This window comes from Neopelma chrysocephalum, unplaced genomic scaffold (genome assembly GCF_003984885.1).
Source record: "Neopelma chrysocephalum unplaced genomic scaffold, ASM398488v2 Primary Assembly neopelma1_59, whole genome shotgun sequence".
Taxonomy (NCBI): Eukaryota; Metazoa; Chordata; class Aves; order Passeriformes; family Pipridae; genus Neopelma; species Neopelma chrysocephalum.
In genome coordinates, this window is record NW_020897714.1 from 31393642 (window position 1) to 31411332 (window position 17691).

Here is a 17691-nt window from a genome sequence, read left to right on the forward strand (position 1 = left end):
AGGCAGAACTGCACTAGGGACTGGGCAGGACTCTTGCTCTCTCCCCACCAGATCCCACCACCATGCCCAGTTAGACCTGGCCAGGCGAGCACTTCAGCACTTGCCACACTAGAGCAACAGGAACCCTGGGAACACTTTCCTTCCAGAGACTGAGCAAAAAGAATAGGTTCTCCAGCAGGAACTGCCCTCCTGCCCAAAGCAGGGATCAGAGAGAGAAGGAGGCAGACTGCAAGGCAAGAGCAGGAGGAGGAGAGCGGGTGTGGGACAAATTTGATACAACTAAGTCTTGCACAAAATAGCAAGAAAAAATAGCAACTGCCAGGAAATTCAGAAACACAAGTCTTTTGTAGGTTTTGTTAAAATCTTCCTTCTTCTCCCACATGTGCTTCCAATGGAAAATCAATACTAGGGAGGAAGAAACTATCTGGGTGTTCGGTAAGCATTTCTGACCTCAAAATAAAATTTTAAATCCAGCTTCTGTTTTTCTTGTTTCAACTCCTTACAACAACAACAACAAAAAATCCAAACATGATTTTTTTTTTGTATGTGAAAACATTTAACAGACAGATCCTTAAGGAAAGTAACTGATGGAAACAGTTCCGCTGGATCTACAGCAGAATCTGGCACGAAATGCGCGCAGAGAGAGCGGGGACACACGTGTGCTCATCACACAGCACACTTGAGCGTAGCTGCCTGTGTACTTGAACATGAACACACAATCTCACTTTACTCCATGACAATACTTTTTTCTTTTGATGACAGGTGAAATTTTTGTGCAGTTACAAAACAAACCCAACTTTTTTCTTGTCGATATGTTAATTTGCCCCATATATGAAAACACATGTATTTCCACACATGCATATATATATATTCTTACCAAGAGCAAAGGCCAGGCTTTCACAGGAACAATGCTGTCAAACTATTTTACCTCTACAACCCATCCTGCTACTATTTATACTTGCTGCTACAGATATCAGCAATTGTTTCCTTGCCTCCTCACTCCTCCCGGACACCATGAGAATAACAGAGCACAAAGTCTCTCGGTAGCACTTTCATTCCCAGCAGGAAGCTCAAGCGCTTGTGATATCCATTTTGATACAAAACCTAAATTAGGCCTCTGGAAATAGGTAATGCATAAAAAGAAGCATTTTTGTGCCACAAGATTATTATTATAGGTTACTGTTAACCCTTGGGAGATGGAGGTGAGTCCTGCAGCTCCCTACTGGGTTGAATATTTGCTGAGAAATCACAGGCACTACCTAAGCAGATATTTCAGGTGTGCTGTGTGATAAAGAGAACGATCCTGTTGACCCATCATATTCTGATAGCTAGTTTGAGAACAAAAGCATCGCCAGTTAAACAAAAAGGATCAGCACAGCATGCACATGCTACAACTCTCTTACGCTAAGAGAAGACTTAAAAGGGGCTGGATATAAGGATAACTGTGGAATTACTAATGCAGAGATCAAACAAACAAAGTCGGTACTATATTTGGAAACTACCCAAAACACGGTCTGCCTCTTAGCTCCCTAGAGCTCTTCCTTAATGCAAAGTTTCCACTGGGTCGCATACTAGTAAAAAGAAATATATCATTCAAAAATGAAAATATAAACCCAAACCTTTAAACAATTTGCAGTTTTCAAGTTTGAAATCACTGCAGATTAAAGTATCAGGGCTGGAAATCCATGTGACTTATTCCAGCTTCACAATTCCAAATCATAACTTTTTTTCTTCAGAACCACCATCATCCCTGAAGTTTGGAAAACTGGTGAATAATTCGAATTCAGTGAACCACGCTACCTTGCACTGAAGCTACATCACCTCCTGTTGTGATACAAGTTGGCCCAGCATTACTCATTGCTTGACTTACTCCCTTAGCAAAATGAGCCACACCACAAATTCAATCTGTTACCTGCCTACATGATTAATTCAAGTTCAGCTTATCCTAAGCACTTCTTTTTCCTTCAGACATGCAGACTTCAAAGGGCTATAAACTGTGATCTTAAACACAAAAGCAACTGCGTGTCAGTAAGTTTTCACTAGATATAAATAAATATTTTAGTAAACTATGGTTGCTACTTGTTAAGTCTGGGAAAAATGGAGTCTTGCTGTAACCTGGAAGACAAATTGGATCTCAAGGCTTCACACATCCCCCCATTCTAATCCCCATGCATTGTATACCTGCCGGAATACAAAGGAGAAACATTCCAATAACTTCATGTAGTAGCAAGGCAGACTGAGGTTGTCCTAATAAATTTAAGCTTCATAGCAACTTCACTCCCAAAACCAGATACTCAGTGATTACTGCACATTGAAGGGGAAGTCCTGTGGAATAGGTATTACTTTTCAGACCATTCTGACTATTGCACTGATGACCAGAGCACAAATCTTTGAACCCATATGTGGGTAACCATTCCTAAAAACATCCTCCTATCAGCAGTACAGTTTGCAGGAGCTGCAACTCACTACAAAGAATAAGGAGCTTTCTGTTTGGCCTAGAGATTTGCCTACAGCCATGGGAAGGCACAGGGAGGAAGCAAAGCCTGAAGTCCTATCTGCTATTTTTCCACTGTGGCCATTAGGTTTGGCATTGCTTTTCCTAGACAGCCCTCTCTGCTCTAGCAGCTCTGACATCTGCACATTGCATTTGCCCTGTTGTGCAAGCAGGACTATTTCCTAAGAGATAAACAGAGATCACCAAGCTCACAAACAGAGTTCAGATTCAAGCTTCCCTAGGTAGCCTAGACCCCATCCCTTTCACTTGCAAATGTAAAGGGAACTCTGCAAGACCCGAAGAGAAAAAGAAGGAAATCGTCTTAATAAAGGAATGGAAACGAAAAATCTCTCTCACTCTCTCAAGTATTTTTTTTTAAAACAGCTACTTGAATCATCCCTGCTTATAGACAGTCCCTCTTCTTCAGCAATGGAAAAGCAATACAGGCTTTCTGTCATTTGATCGCCCCAAACATTTTGTAATTTAATGTGAGCAGGCTCCTCACTGGGCTCTCAGACAAAAGTTTGCCCACATGCCTTTTAAAGTACGTACCTGATTTTGTCTTTGTCTGCTAAGTTCCTTTTGCAGCTGCATTCCCACGAAAATGTTTCTATACTCTCTTTCCCCTCTCGTTTCTACAGCCTGCTCAGAGGTGGATTCATTGCTGGGTTTCGGCAGTTACATTTCTTCCTCAATTGATGCTTCTTTTTATTTATTCTGAAGTTTCCAATGTAAAACAAACAGGAACACCACCTTTCTAAAATTACTACTATCCCACTGTCCTCCAATGCAACATTAACAAGAGGCAATATTCTCCAAAGCTATGAAGCATATACTGCCCTAAATTACATTGCAGTTGCTGCCCTGAGCTCGCACATTTTTGAATAGGAAGGCTCCCAGGGATCTCTCTCTCCGTTCTGACTGCATTTACTGCTTTAAAATATTTTTAACCCAGACACTGAAGTGCCAGCCTAGCAGCCCTTCATGCTAATCCTAGCCTGGGTGGCTGTTCTTAAGGGAAAGCATTCAAAAATTGTAGCAGTGCATCAACTTTGACCCTTTTCACTTAAAACATGAGACTTCTTTTTTTTTAAGGAAAAAAAAATTAGATTCCAGAGGGAATCACTGAACTCTGACCTGCTTAAAATTAGTTTTGTTTTAGTGCCTGTGTGGTGACTCAACAGGCCAATTTTCCAGACACTTAAGACTTCTCTGCTCCTGAAGATTCCAGTTCAAGTCCTGGACTCGCTGCCTGGGGTCGGATCAGAACACTTTGTTCCAAGGCTTCAAGCAGTGAATTCCCAGATCACCATACCCTTGCCAGATGCTGGCATGCTTGGTAATGAGTAGGGCTGCAACCAAGCTAATTATATATTTTTAAAAAATCTGTGAAGAGTTTTGCTTGCAATACATATGTTAGACCAAAAGAATTTCCCTTCAAAATTCGGCAGTCGAGAAATGTTTATATGGCTCTGATAAACATTTCATGATAAGCTGGATTCCTTCAGGGGGGAGGGGGAAGATGTGTACTTTGGTCTTAACAGTGCAGCAAATAATTCTCAAATAGGGTCTGGCTCAGTGCATCCGTCTCACTGGGAGTCACTGATTTCATTTTTTTAATCTGTCACAGGCATTACTAAATGAGTCACCATAGACTCCTATGCTGCAAAAAATAGCATCACAACACTTCATTTGCTCTTCAACAGGACTTCAAGTGTAGTGCCTGGTATCAAAAAGCCTTGTCAGTTAACAAATTAAAAAATCCCAGGAAATGACACCCCAACACAGTCTTGGACCAAATTACTTCCTGCAAAAGGTTAACACTACCCAGCAAAACAGAACTCATCGAGGAGCAATAATTTTCCTCAACCTCAACAGTATTTTTTTAATTAATGTTATCATTATTGCTATTGCATATACTTCATATTGTTCATCAAAGGATCTCAAACGATTTAACAAACAGCTTCAGAAATCTCCTGTACAGTGAGTGAGTACTATTATCTCCATTTATAAGTACTGAGGAATTCAAGCAAAAAAGATACTAAGAAATTTTGGCCATGAGGCAAAAAGAGCCAGACCCAGAAAAAGAACCTAGGTGCTGGTCCATATTAAATGGCATCTGTTACATTTCCATCCCTGTTTCACAGCGATTATGGAAAGAAGAGCTATGCCAACGCCTGTAATCACTTATTTGACAGCTGCTAACCCAACGAACATGAAGGCAATTTATACACCGTGCCCTAATCTTCCAGAATTTGATCATGTATGAACACAGCACTAGTACTTGCTCCAATGTAATTCTGTGTATTTCTGAGAAAGAATGTAGCTTTCTTCCTCTTTCGGAAAGAAAACGAGGCACTAAAAGACAGAGTTTTAACACACAGTCATCAATATGCTGTTCTTACAAATACAGATATGTCAAACAGTAATAACACAAACAATGATGCGCACGGTGCTGTATCAACAACACGACTCTGTGTTCTGCCCAGAAAGTCCTCCTTCAACCCACACAAGACACCTCCCAAGGCAGGCCTTATGCCCTAAGAGACACTGGTCCAAAGGGAAAGGAAATTCTGCAATGTGAGAAAAGGACACCACTTTATAAGCATCCTCCACATATTTAATCTCAAGATCTGCCTGCCTCTGGTGATCACAATTGCCACAGGACCTTAAAAGATACAATAAAAGTTGTGAACCTGCTTCATTAAAAGCCAAGCTGCTGAGCCACGTTAAACAGTGTAATGTAAAGAAGGAACTAGTGCATGGTGGTGCCTGTCAGATGGCTGATGGCGTGGCTTCTCTGGCCCAGAAGACCTACCAAAGAACCACCAGAATGCCTCCATCACTGAGCCTGAACATGAACCTACCCTTACAAATTACCACCATGCCTCCTCAGAGGAGAACTGTCACTGGATTGAAACAATGTGAGCTAACTAGGTTATTCATCACCTGCAAAGAAATGATGCTGCTCAAGGCTTTTTGGATACAATGGTGAAGTGAAGAAGGCTTTCTTCACCGCCTACGCAGCCTGGGCTCAACTCTGCAAAACAAATTTGAGCCGCAGTCAGACTCAATGTCAGACTTTTGCCAGCTGAGCTCCCTCTCACTTCCTCAGTTTCAGGTCATCTGAATACCTTGACAACCTGTGAGGATAAATCAAGCACAGAAGGTGTTTAGGAACTAAACATACACGTCAGGTGTTTCTATAAAACCTACACAAAGTTATATCGAAGCATCCCAAATTCCAAATCCTTAACAAATGTATCACACATTTTGGAAATGGTGGGCAGGGACTTGAAATACAGCCACACTGGTGATAAAAAATAAAAGGAGATGGAGTAAAGCTGGGAGGAAAGCAGGAGAGAATGCACATTTTTTGCTCTGGAGGACAGATAAGTTGCATGAAGTTCACCATCACTGGGGTCTACCCTTTGAGCAGCTCTAATCTTAAAGTAACACATTAATAACGAGCAATCACTGATCTATTGATCTCCAGGACAAAAAAGGACAGCTAGGACTCCCAAGTCAGACCTCCGGCCTGACAGAAGAACCTCACCCAGCAATTCCTTCTAACTTCTGATACAGCACAGACCGATGGCCAGAGCCCAGGCACAGCCCCTGCTGGTCCTAATCCTGCACTCAGTGCATTAGAAACCGAGTTTGTTCTCACGTGCCACCTGCACGGCTTCTCTTGGCCACACCAGCTCAGACCAACGGGCCCGTGGCCCCATGAGGAGACCCATGGCCACAAACCACTCCCACAGTCAGCACGTGGTTCTGCCACCAGATACATCACACCGCAAGTTACATGAGAACTGTTCATGTCACCCACTGTTTTTAAAGGAATTATTTACGCCGGCTCTTTGATCTTCCCCAGCACTGGCAAAAATAAAGCTACAATTCGGTGAAGAGCTCAGAGCACTTGCCAAATTTTGAGCACTGAAGGAGACTCACTGGCTACGGCAGGACTAAAGTGCTTAAAGTCGGGCACATTCGGAACCATGTCAGGGCCAAAATCCCTGCACAGCCATTCAAAATGCATCCAAGGCTTGCGCTTTGCTTCTGGAAACTTTATTCTCACTTTACATATAGTCAAAACCTGACAAGAGCTCACTGTCGGATTATGCAGGAAATCTGCAAGTTTCACCAAGGTGTGATCTTATGCTTTTTCACACATTATTGTATCATGCTGCGCCAGAACACTAACGTATGCACAGTTCTAAAATAACTTACATTATTACAGCCCAGCACGGAAAACGGCGCTGAAAAGCCAACACAAGAGACCTCCAGAGACTTGCTCCTCAGTCACTTCCAAACTGATAAGGGGTCACAATTCCTTTCTTACCAAGGGGGGGGGGGGGTTAAAAAAAAAAAAAAGTAGAGACAAACCAAACTCAGCATTCCTTTTCCCCCATTTCTCTCTCTTTTAAATGAAACCGTCAATTTTCAGATTTGTCTTTGGTCATGTCAGGGTGGGAGAATGGGATTTAATAACATTTAACTGACTTGCTACCAAGAAGGAAACATATTTTTCTTCTCTCAAATTTGAAACCGACACTTTCTTTTTTTTTTTTCTGTTGGCCTACTTTCTTTTAAGTTGCTTTTCAATTATTTATGAAAATGCAATAATGCATTACTTTGCTGTGCAAATGTTTAGAAGAAGGAGATAGTGTCTTTCAAGTGAAAAAAACCCATACGTGGCCATAGAGGGGTTTATTTAAAAGCGCATTGCAGGTGACACTTTACAAAAAACAATATACTTTCATTTACCTCCCCACACACATCCTCATTTTCTTTAAGCTGCATGTTTGAGTCCACAGCTCCACAGAAACACCCCACTCGCTGCTCTCCAGAGCTGGAACTGTAAGAAACAAAAGCTCTATGTGGGAAACAGTACAAGGGGCTGAACCAAAACCTATTAAGACACTGAAAAGACTCCACGCTTTCTGAACAGCAAGGAAAGAGAGCTAAACCTTGTCCCAGTAAATAAAGGAAACTAATAGCAAAACTTGCAATGCTTCAGTCAGATTTTTTGAAAGTTTTTTTGTTTTTTTTTTTAAACAGCTGGCTTTGGAAACAGCTGTGTTCCCAAGACCATCCAACACCACTGAACACCGACTGCCAACCTGCTTTCTGCAGTTTTGAAATCCCATGTGGATGCACGCTCAAGTAGCTATGGCTTCCACAGGCTCACCACCTCAGAGTTTTAGCATCAACAGACTAAAACAAATAGCCAAGCCTGCCCTGACGGCAGCAGGTACAACACCAGGCCCAAAATGCTTCCCTCCTGTCTCTTCAGGCTCTGCTCTCACACGCACAGTTTGGCCTCATGAGGTGAATCGTCCCTATCACCGTCAATGGGGAGATGGAAGCTCTTTCTCTGCAGTACTTTCTGCAGGAACCTCCTTCTCTCCACTGACAGAGGGAGCCTTGAAGGATTTGCTTCATGAAGATCCTACACATATTCACATTATTGATCTACTATATCCAATCAGGAAAAAAAGACCAGAAAGCATCATAAAGCTAACACAGTTGTACTTAACAGCAACATAACACAGAGTGAAATACACTGAGAAAAATACAACCTACTAAAAAAACCCAAGCACTGCACAGGTAGGTTTTGGCACATCTGTCCATGAAGGTTTTCGAGACTCAACCACACAAAACTCTGGCTGTCCCTATTTGCTGGTAGCTCCGGTCCTGCCCGTGCAGATGCCTCCAGAGGTAGCACCCGACTAACATTCCTAGGAATATGAAAGGCAACTAAACCATACAAGGACTTAGAGAAGCCAATATCTGCTACTATTCTTAACCATTTAAAATGCCCTCAACATCACTCCTTAAAACTGGAATCCATGTGAATCCTGCAGTCATCGGAGGTCCTGGAAGACACCTCTTACACTCACTTGTCACAATCCCTGTGGGTTTTCAAAACAATGTTTAACAATGCAGGTAACTTAGGAAATGAACTTTTTTCTTTGTTCCTTTCATTAGACACCTAAATCAAACCGAAGGTCAACTGTGCTACCTCCAAAAATGAGACTTTAGCTGCATTGAAATCTCACTTTTTTAACACTGCACTTGTGTAAACACTCACCTTTTGCTGAATTTAAATGAACTAAGCCACATTTCTAAAGTTAAGCCTATATTCTAATACTATTCTTAATCAGGGCCATAAATCACACCTCTACAACTCACACTCAGGTGTTGAGATAAAAATCATTCTAGAAAGTTGCATAGTTATACATGTAAACATTTTCCTTTTTCTTATACATAAAACCCCAGAATTTAAAACTAAGCAAAGCAAAAAGAAAAATCTTGCATCCTTAAAACTTTATCCTATTGAGTAACAGCATTTTTCCTCCATGTTGCCTCCTACTTCTTTACACTGTATTTGCGTGCATTGCAGAGGTGCTTGGGTATGTAACTGCTGCTGCTGTTCACGCCGCAGTACCCATGCCTTTACCTCCAATATACCTTTAAGGATCAGAATCTCTTGGTTTCTCCATTTTCTACCCCATTGCAGCTTGTTACTTCTCACTAGGAGCCACTTTCTGTACCAACGCAATGCATGAGTTATTAAAAGAACAGCGGGGCATGTAGTAGAAGGTGCAAGACTGTCTTACTTTCCTCCCCTCTGTTACTCCTCATAAAAACACACATACTGCTCTCATTCAAAGATCATGTTTTATATAAAGCAAGATCACAGAACCACAGAAAAGCAGAATATGCCGAGCTGGAAGGGACCCACAAGGATCATCGAGTCCAACTCCTGGCCCTGCACAGGACCATCCCCAAGAGTCACACCATGAGCCTGAGAGCATCGTCCAAACGCTTCTTGAACTCTGCCAGGCGTGGTGCTGTGACCACTTCCCTGGGGAGCCTGTTCCAGTGCCCAACCACCCTCTGGGTGAAGTACGTTTTTCTAGTATCTAACATAACTGACACAACTTCAGGTCTAATGACATCTTGTGACTGCTCCTCACCCTGGCCAGGGCTGCTTGCAGAACACACCCCTGGTCACTGCACTGGGGATACACCACACATTTTTACTGTGCTGCTTTCCTCCACAGCACTTTCCTGGCAGAGAGAGGCCCTCGGTTTCCAGAACTGTCAATTGCCTTTCAGAAGCACTAAATTCACACATACACATTTGTACATATTCATCAGCATTTACTCATTTGTAATCTCTCCTGAGAATTAATATTATTCCTCTACAGTCGCAAAACTTCCATCATCCCATGCAAACTGCTACTTACCTACGGCAACCCTGTTTTATAGGAATGCCTCATTATATATAATTTCAGGTTTCAATTGGAAACTATTTTACAGAAGTGACAAGCACTTCACTATTTCTCCTCCAGCTCTGTCTCTTCTGACTGTCGGCAAGAGGCACGAAAACGATCTCAGCAACAAGTTTCATCGCGAACTGAAAGGCTCACCCTACGTGTGCGTGTATTGACCAAGTAATCTACTCCTGACTCGCAAACCTGAACTAATTAATTGTCCTACATTTGTTAATCTCAACCACAACGCACTTAATGCACCACGGTGCCGCCAAACAAACCCGTGTTCCCAGGAATCGGAACAAATCATTTGGTTTTCTCAGAATCGTTAAGTCCTGCTTCTGGCAGCTGCCTGCATACAATTACAGATATAAAATCAATCTGAAGCGCAGCAAAGAGCACAGTATCTCCCACCAAACACGCTCTTCTCCCAGATTTGAATTTGTAAAGCAGAATTTTGCATTAACACATTCACTTTTCTATGACTGAATATGCTTCTTACATTTTTTTTTGCGTACCCTTCATAGCAGATGTGTTCAATTTATTATTAAACAGAAGTGTAATTGACACATATATTGCATTCCTTGTTATTATTTATGCATTTGTCTCTATACTAGCATGAGTCAAATGATCTTTAATGTCATGGCATAAGGAACAATCTCATTTCAGTGAAAAGACAGTTGTGTGCTACTGGATGCCACGTAAAGACAGCACATGGAGAACCGCAACAGCTGCCTTTCCCTGGGAACCTCAATGTCCCCAGGCTCCTTCCAGAGTCAGTGGAGGAGACTCCACCAGAGTGTGATTTGGTGGATTAATCACTGTTACAGAATAGGTATTTTCTCTGTTTTTGTAAAAAATTCTTTAACGCAGAAGTCAGTATCTGGCTTTAATTCAGTCTGCTCTGAAACCACTCAAAAACCATTCATTTTCTAATTTTCTTCTCTTCTCTAATGGTTTCTGAATCTTTTTCAATATAAACCTGGTCTATTAGGACTAATCTCCCCCTAGAAGTCAGTTGTGACATTGAAAGGGTGTTACTAGCTAAGAAAAGCAACTCTTCTATTCACTGACTAAAGGCACTGACTTAGCCATATAATAGGTATTTTACTTTCATTTTTTTAAAAAATGGACTGTAAAATTAACTTTTAGAGCCTTATTAAGTAAATATTTAATTGGTTAGCTGAGGATTACAACTGTGTCCCCCAGCCTTTTTCATGACACTGAAAGCCTACTCATACACAAGGATTTTATAGCAGTGTAAAAGGTAGACTCCATAATCCTAGTTTAGAAATTGAACCAGTTTAATTAAATGTATCTTTAGACTGACTACTACAAACCACAATATGGCACTCAGTTGAATTTAAACCTGTTTTATTCCCTTAATCCCTATAGAAACTGATGATACTGCAAGCCATATTTACAACTGTTTCAAACCTTCTGAGCAGAGCAAGCTTACCTGAATTTTGTCCCCTCTCCACAGAAAACATGGGCAAAGCAACTTCTTAGAGCAGCAGGAGCCCAACCACAAGCGGGCAACTTCACCCTATCCCATCATTTCTTTGCTGTCCTAGCCAACCTTCTAACCTGCCTAACCTAAAAGCCAGTGCTGCAAATCTGGGTTTAAATTAAATTAAACACATTAACATCACTGCCACTAAGAGCAGGACCTTAAATAGAATTTTACTAATACTCCAGCTATACCTTAAGGATCTCCCTAGGCTTTGACTGGCAAAGTCAAGTACCACATGTAGCAAATGTAAGCCTACTGAGCAAGAAGTGAGCTTTCCCAAGACCTTTTAGTAAAACCTGAACCACCCTTCCAGGGACCAGGAGACTGCAATTAAAATCACTCCTCTTAGTGATGTGGTTTTATTTAGCTCCTCTTCTGTAAAACTATACCATCAAATTGCATTGGCCAGTTGAGCTTGCTCAGCTTCTCTCAGGACATGCTCACAAACCAAAAAAGATGGGTCTAAGTGTTCAGTGTTCATCAGATCAATACAGTATTAATACAGTACAGACGACAGACTCTCCCATATATTTTACCTATAATTATTCAAAGAAACAAATACTAGTATATAAATACATGATTTAAATAGTACAGGGTTTTTTCCTTGAGATTTTGCAGTTTTGACCTGCAATTTTCAGGCAATTCACTTCCTTGAAATATAGGTAAATACTCTTTCTTTAAACAATAATCACAGAATACACTTTAGCTTTGTCACCAGGATTTCTTTTTATTTAAAAGAACAACAGGAAATGGGAGGGAAGAAAAAAAAGACTTCTGTTAAAGGACAATTCACTGAAAGGTCTTTTAGCTGGCAATTGTCAGCACTGCTCAGGATGGATCAAATGGATCAAATTTAACTCTAAAAAGTGCTGATGGTTGTATGAGTCTTCACAGTAGGAGCTGGCGCTCTGGGCCACTCAAGTTCAATTTTTGGTGTTACCATGGGATGTAGGAACTAGGATCTTGGTGAGCAAAGATTTGCTACGTATTTGATGCACTGGGTAAAGTGGTATTCTTAAAATCACTAGCCTCCCAAGCAGCTAGTAAGCCAGCAGGAGGTTAGTAGGAAGAGAAAGTAATTGTCCTTTGTGCCTCTGAAAATAGCCAATATTAAAGGATCCTCTTATGTATTACCTGCGTTTCAATCTACTCTTGCTGCTCAAAGGAAAAGAGAGTGGCTGGAGGAGACAGAAAATAAAGCTGTCAGAAATATTACAGGAGACCCTCCTCAAGCTGTCACAAAGCGTATGGTCTCCTCACCTAGAAAGCTGTGCAACCAGAAAGGATGAGTGCTCTGTAAGCAACAAAAACTTGTTCAGACAACACGCTTTACGTACACAGAATGTACCGTGCGCGTGCCTGCGTCTGTGCTTTCACCACGTGCCTGAAGAGGCTGGAGACATGAGGAAAGGCACTGCAAAAGCGATCATTTTATACTCAGCAGCACGTGGACTCGAGCTGCTTTAACAGGCTGCACGCAAATCATCGGAAACCCACTTTACCTGTAGCCTGTGCCCTACACGCAATGTCCAAAGAAGGTGGAAGTGCAGCATGACCAGCAGCAGGATGCAAATCTAATGCTATAGTGTTAACCTGAATGTTCTTATCTGTTAGTATATTTCCCAAAAGGAAACAGAGCTGGCTCCCGATTTCCCTAATCCTACGGTTTGGTCACAAAACTGAAAGAAAATTTACCTAATTGGGTCTGAGCACATCGTTGAAAAAGGAAGAAAACTCCCAAAATCCCCCAGTTCTTCAGTGCCACCGAAGAGGAGCTCACTCTTGTTTCAGGCTTCAATTCAAATGCTGTCTAAACCAAATTTGGGTCTGAATTGACTACAAAATATATTTCAAGTGACTAACCGGACCAGCTCTAATGTCTTGAAGACATGGAAAATATAAGCAAAACCGATTATAAAAAACTAAGTTTACAGAAAAGCAAACTTAAAAGGCTTTATAAGGGCCATTCCCAAGGCGTAGGGCCCAGAAGCCCACTTTCTCACCAGCAACATTCCTGCCATCTCCCATGCATGCACAGCTCTGCCTGTTCAGGGGACACATGAGGATCCTTATGTAGAAAACAGGGAGAAAAACACCAAACTTCTTTGCTAATAGGAAAAAAATCCTTACAATAATACTAATCTATTTATAATGGTCAAAAATATGACAGCTTACAACAGCGTCAGAGCAGTGCTTTGGCAATATTTTAGCATAACTGCTGTATTTTTAGAAGGACTGTTAATTTACTTTCTCCTAGATGCTGGAATTCTTATTTTTCAACAAATGAGATCTGGGGTTTTTTCGGTGTATCCATATGCCAACATCAGAGTGTTTTATCTCAGGGTAAGTAGGAACTGCAGGCAGAAACAAAGCTCCTGCACACTCACGCTGCCGTGCAGCAGCACTGCTGGGGATGCCAAGTCCCGATCTCCTCCCGTGCCTTATGCAGCGACAGCTTCGCCACTCACAAACCTTCCTGGAACGCGGCGGTACGTTTTTTACGATGAGTAACAGAAAACTGCTGTGTTTCTTCATCCTGAGCATTGAGGAACTATCCCATTGTAAACAATAGGTCTGACAGTTTAATGATATTGCTCAACCTAACTGGTTCTGGCAAGCAGCACGTACGATAAGAGCGCAGCAAGATGTATGTTTAAGCCCTTTCATGTTCTCTCAGCACAGAGACCTCAGAAGGGCACCTCACCATTTCAAAATTCAACCTCAAGCTACCTGTGCACCTAAGTGAAAACCTAAGTAACCTAAGTAAGTTCTCTGTTCAGTCTCATCTGGTCCTACAAGATCACGACATCAGGACAATATCAGTCCCTAAGAACCTCTACAGCGGGAGCTCCAACACCTACAGACAAAACTCACGTGCTTTTACTCTCTTCCTAAAAAGCGTGTGTGAGCTTCCATTGCTTACAAAAAACTTATACTAGGCTAAATTAAATACATGTGCACCCACATGTCAACTGAATCAACTCGAAACCATCAGTACATCTCAAATGTCCATCTGTTTACACAAGCCACTTGCAGCTTTCAAGTCTTGTGCTCCCTTTAGTGTAACTCTCAACCAAAACAGTCTAAGTGCAATCAGAAAGCTCTGCTGCGAGTTTTCCGTGCATAATGACCATGTGTTTATTGGGTTTTCATGTTCAAATCCTGTCAGAGCAGACAGGCTATCCTTTCGCAAAATGCAACACATCCATGCCAGCCTCTCCCTCTTCAGCTGGAGAAACCTCATAAAACAAAGCTGGCTCTAACATGATCAGATATTACAGACAAATTTAAAAAAAACTTCCTTTGCAATTCCAGTTTAATAGCTGTAAATAGTATATTTTGCAGGGCAAAGACTTCATTTCTTAGGCAATAATGTATTTCCAGGGCTGGGAAGGATTAAGAGGACATATAAATAGCAGCAGATACAGGTAGCTGTTCTCAGGTAAGTTTAAGGTGATAAGATATTTTGATGAAGAACTTTGTAGTAGCTCCTCATTTATAAGAGTTGCTTTTTAATCTGAGTGGCTCACTTCAGCAAGGCTCCAGACAGCTAGCTGCATTTCAACTGGGAGGATGAAAGCCAGAACACATTATTCTACAGTTCTACAGCTGGAGTCAAACTTCCTTTTCTAATCTGAACTAAAGTTAATATTCCATTCCTTGACAGAGATGGAGCAAAATGCAGTTAAAAAAAAAAAAAAACACCAAAAACGTTTATTGCCTAATTTTAGGATATTGCCGGCTTTCCTTTTACAAGAGTTAAGTGTTAGCAACGACAGCAAAAGCTACCTGTGCCAGCGTGTGATACCAGCCTCTCAGAGAAAACAGTTCTCATCTGACACCATCCCCCCGAACGTCCCTACTGTATTGTTGTTGTTGTTGATGATGATCGCGATGTTGAACGCCTACAAATCTCCCACGTGCCTATTTCGTTGGCCTGCTGGTTTAAAAAAAAAAAAAAAAAAAAAAGCTCGAGGCCATTATTCATGAGCAGTAAGAAAACAAATCACTCTTAGACCTACTCCTCTTGCAGATTCCCACACTTATTACCCAAAATCCCACAGCTCGCTATTGGTTCTACCCTTGACCAAAGTACAGGGCTGAGGCAGCATGCCATCCCCTGGGAAAAGCCGATCACGTTCCTCCCGGCAAGCGGCTCCGGTTATTCTAGGATCGCAGTCGGGCTGGAATAAAGTCCCCTAACTTTTCTGAGAAGGCAGCGCTCGCTCCCACCGCCAGTGCCTGGGGATCCGCGGGGACGAGCGCGGCCGCGCTCCGCACCCTGACCGGGAGGTCGCTTTTCCCCCCTTGACCCGCTTTCTTTTTGAGGGGAAAGCAGCCGAAACGAGCGAACCCAGAGCCTTCAGCCCCTTCCGCAGAGCCACCCTCCTGCTCGGGCAGAAGCGAGGAAGGTGCTTGGCAGAAACACGCACAGAGCCTGTTCCCGGTGCCCCCCTCCCGGTGCCGGTGCGGTGCCCGCCGTGCCCCCCGCTCGCCCCTTGCGCGCCTCCCCGGCAGCGGCGCGGCGGCCGCCGCCGCTGCTCGGCACTCACGCACGGAGAGGCAATTACAATAATTTAAAGCTTCCTGTCCGCCGGCTCCGCCGGGATCCCGAGGGCTGAGCCATGCCTGGGCAGGGCGCGGAGCAGCCGCTGCCCCGCCACACACGCGCGGGCACCGCGGCCGGACCGCCCCCGCCCGCCCCCAGCCCCGGCGGCGGCAGCAGCAGGAGGAGGAGGAGGAGGAGAAGGAGGAGGAAGGGGGGAGGGCGTGACAAGTTGTGCCAAACTTCGGGAGGTGTGCGAGCGCCCGGGAGGAAGCCGAGCGAGCTGCGCTGACAGCCGGCCCCGCCGCCTCCCCCGCCCCGCCGGCGGCGCCCACCCCGCCCGCCCCCGGAGCGCGGGGGGCCCCGCGGGGCGCGGAGCGCGGCCGCCCCCGGCGAGCAGCCGCGGCGAGGATAAAGTTAAAACGGCGGCGGTCGCGCACCTACCCGCTGTCTGTCATGTCTCCTCCGGGCGCGGGGTGCTAAGTGAGACACTGGCGGGGTGGGGAGAGGCAGAGGTGCGGGGAGGGACTGGGAGATGGGTGTTTGGTGAGCTCTTCCTTTCCCCCTCCTTCCCACCCCTTCCCCCTTCTCTCTCTCTCTCTCTCTGTCTCTCAAGGACGAGGTGAAATCCCTTTGCTGGTCATGAGGCGGCTTCAGAGACAACCAACACAATGCGAGTGCAAATAACAAAAGGCAAAAAAAAAAAAAAAGGAGAACGAGAGGGAGACCGGGAACAATGGGGGAGGAGAGGAGGCTCGCCGCGCCGCGCCTGGCCGCCGCCAGCACCCCGGCAGGCAGGAGGAGGAGGAGGAGGCGGAGGAGGAAGGCGAGGTGGCGGTAGCGGGGAAGGGGCTGCGCAGGGAGTTCCCCTTGGCGCTCCAGGGCTGCCTCAAACCATCCCCGACCTCCTCCCCGCCCGCCCCGCCGCGCTCCGGGGCGGCCCTGAGCGGCGGCCACCGGTAAGTGACGCGCCCGCCACCCCCGCGAACGGCCATCGCCACCACCACCACCATCATCATCCTCGCTGTCCCCTGAGGAGGGGGGTGGCGGCTGTCCGCCCGTAGTTAGAGCGGTTCAAAGCGGTGGGGGCACCGAGCCCTTCCCGCCTACCCCCCCGCTCCGCCCGGGAACTTCTTCACCGAGCGGGGCTGTCGCGGGACCCGGGGATGTCGCTCCCGGGTCCCTTCCCGAGCAGTAGTTCACCCTCCCGCCCTTTTGCCGAGAGTAAACACTCCGAGAGTTGCGTGTCCGTGGGCGTGTGCGTGTCCGCTGGCACCTCCCGCACCGGCAGCCCCTGTCACAGCGGTGCGGTCGCTCACATGCTCAGCCGCCTGTGGGGACGCCCGGCGCATCCCCTCTCCTCAGCTTCTTCGCGTCATTCCCAGGACCCCCGTCCGGGCGCTGGAACCCGGGAGGGAAGCAGAAGTTTGGGGTCCCACCGCGCCCTTCCCCTCCTCGCTCTCCCCCAGGAGCCGGCGATGAGGTTGCGGGTTCGAAGCCCCCCGGTGTCACCCCCGCGGGCCCAGGGGTTACCTCAGCGGCGGGCGGGGGCCGGCAGGACTGCGGCTCTCTTCTCCCTCCTGGAACCCTTGCCCGGGGCGGAGGGGCCGGGGCAGCCCCCGCCGTGTCACCGCTCCCCCAGGCAGGCGGGGAGCGAACGCCCTGTCTCCGCTGTCCGCCTCTGCCCCGGACCCCGCGGTTACCTCCTCCTCCTCCTCCTCCTCCTCCTGCTGCTCTCCGCTAGCACCCCCCGCCGCTCCTCGGGGGAGCGCAGCCGTGTCCTGGGCTGGCCCCGCGGGGACCCGGCCGGGCGCTACGCGGGGCTCCGCGCCCGGGTGGGGGCTACGCGTGG

General features: G+C 45.4%; 1 protein-coding gene across 1 annotated transcript in view; it reads right to left on the minus strand.

Annotated features, from left to right (window-relative positions):
- Positions 1–15948, minus strand: part of SOX5 (SRY-box 5) — a 641934-nt gene extending 625986 nt beyond the window's left edge. The window contains exon 1 of the mRNA XM_027680806.1: positions 15865–15948. The gene's annotated coding sequence lies outside the window, so the exon portion shown is untranslated. The remainder of the gene's footprint in view (positions 1–15864) is intronic.
- Between the last annotated feature and the right edge of the window lie 1743 nt (positions 15949–17691).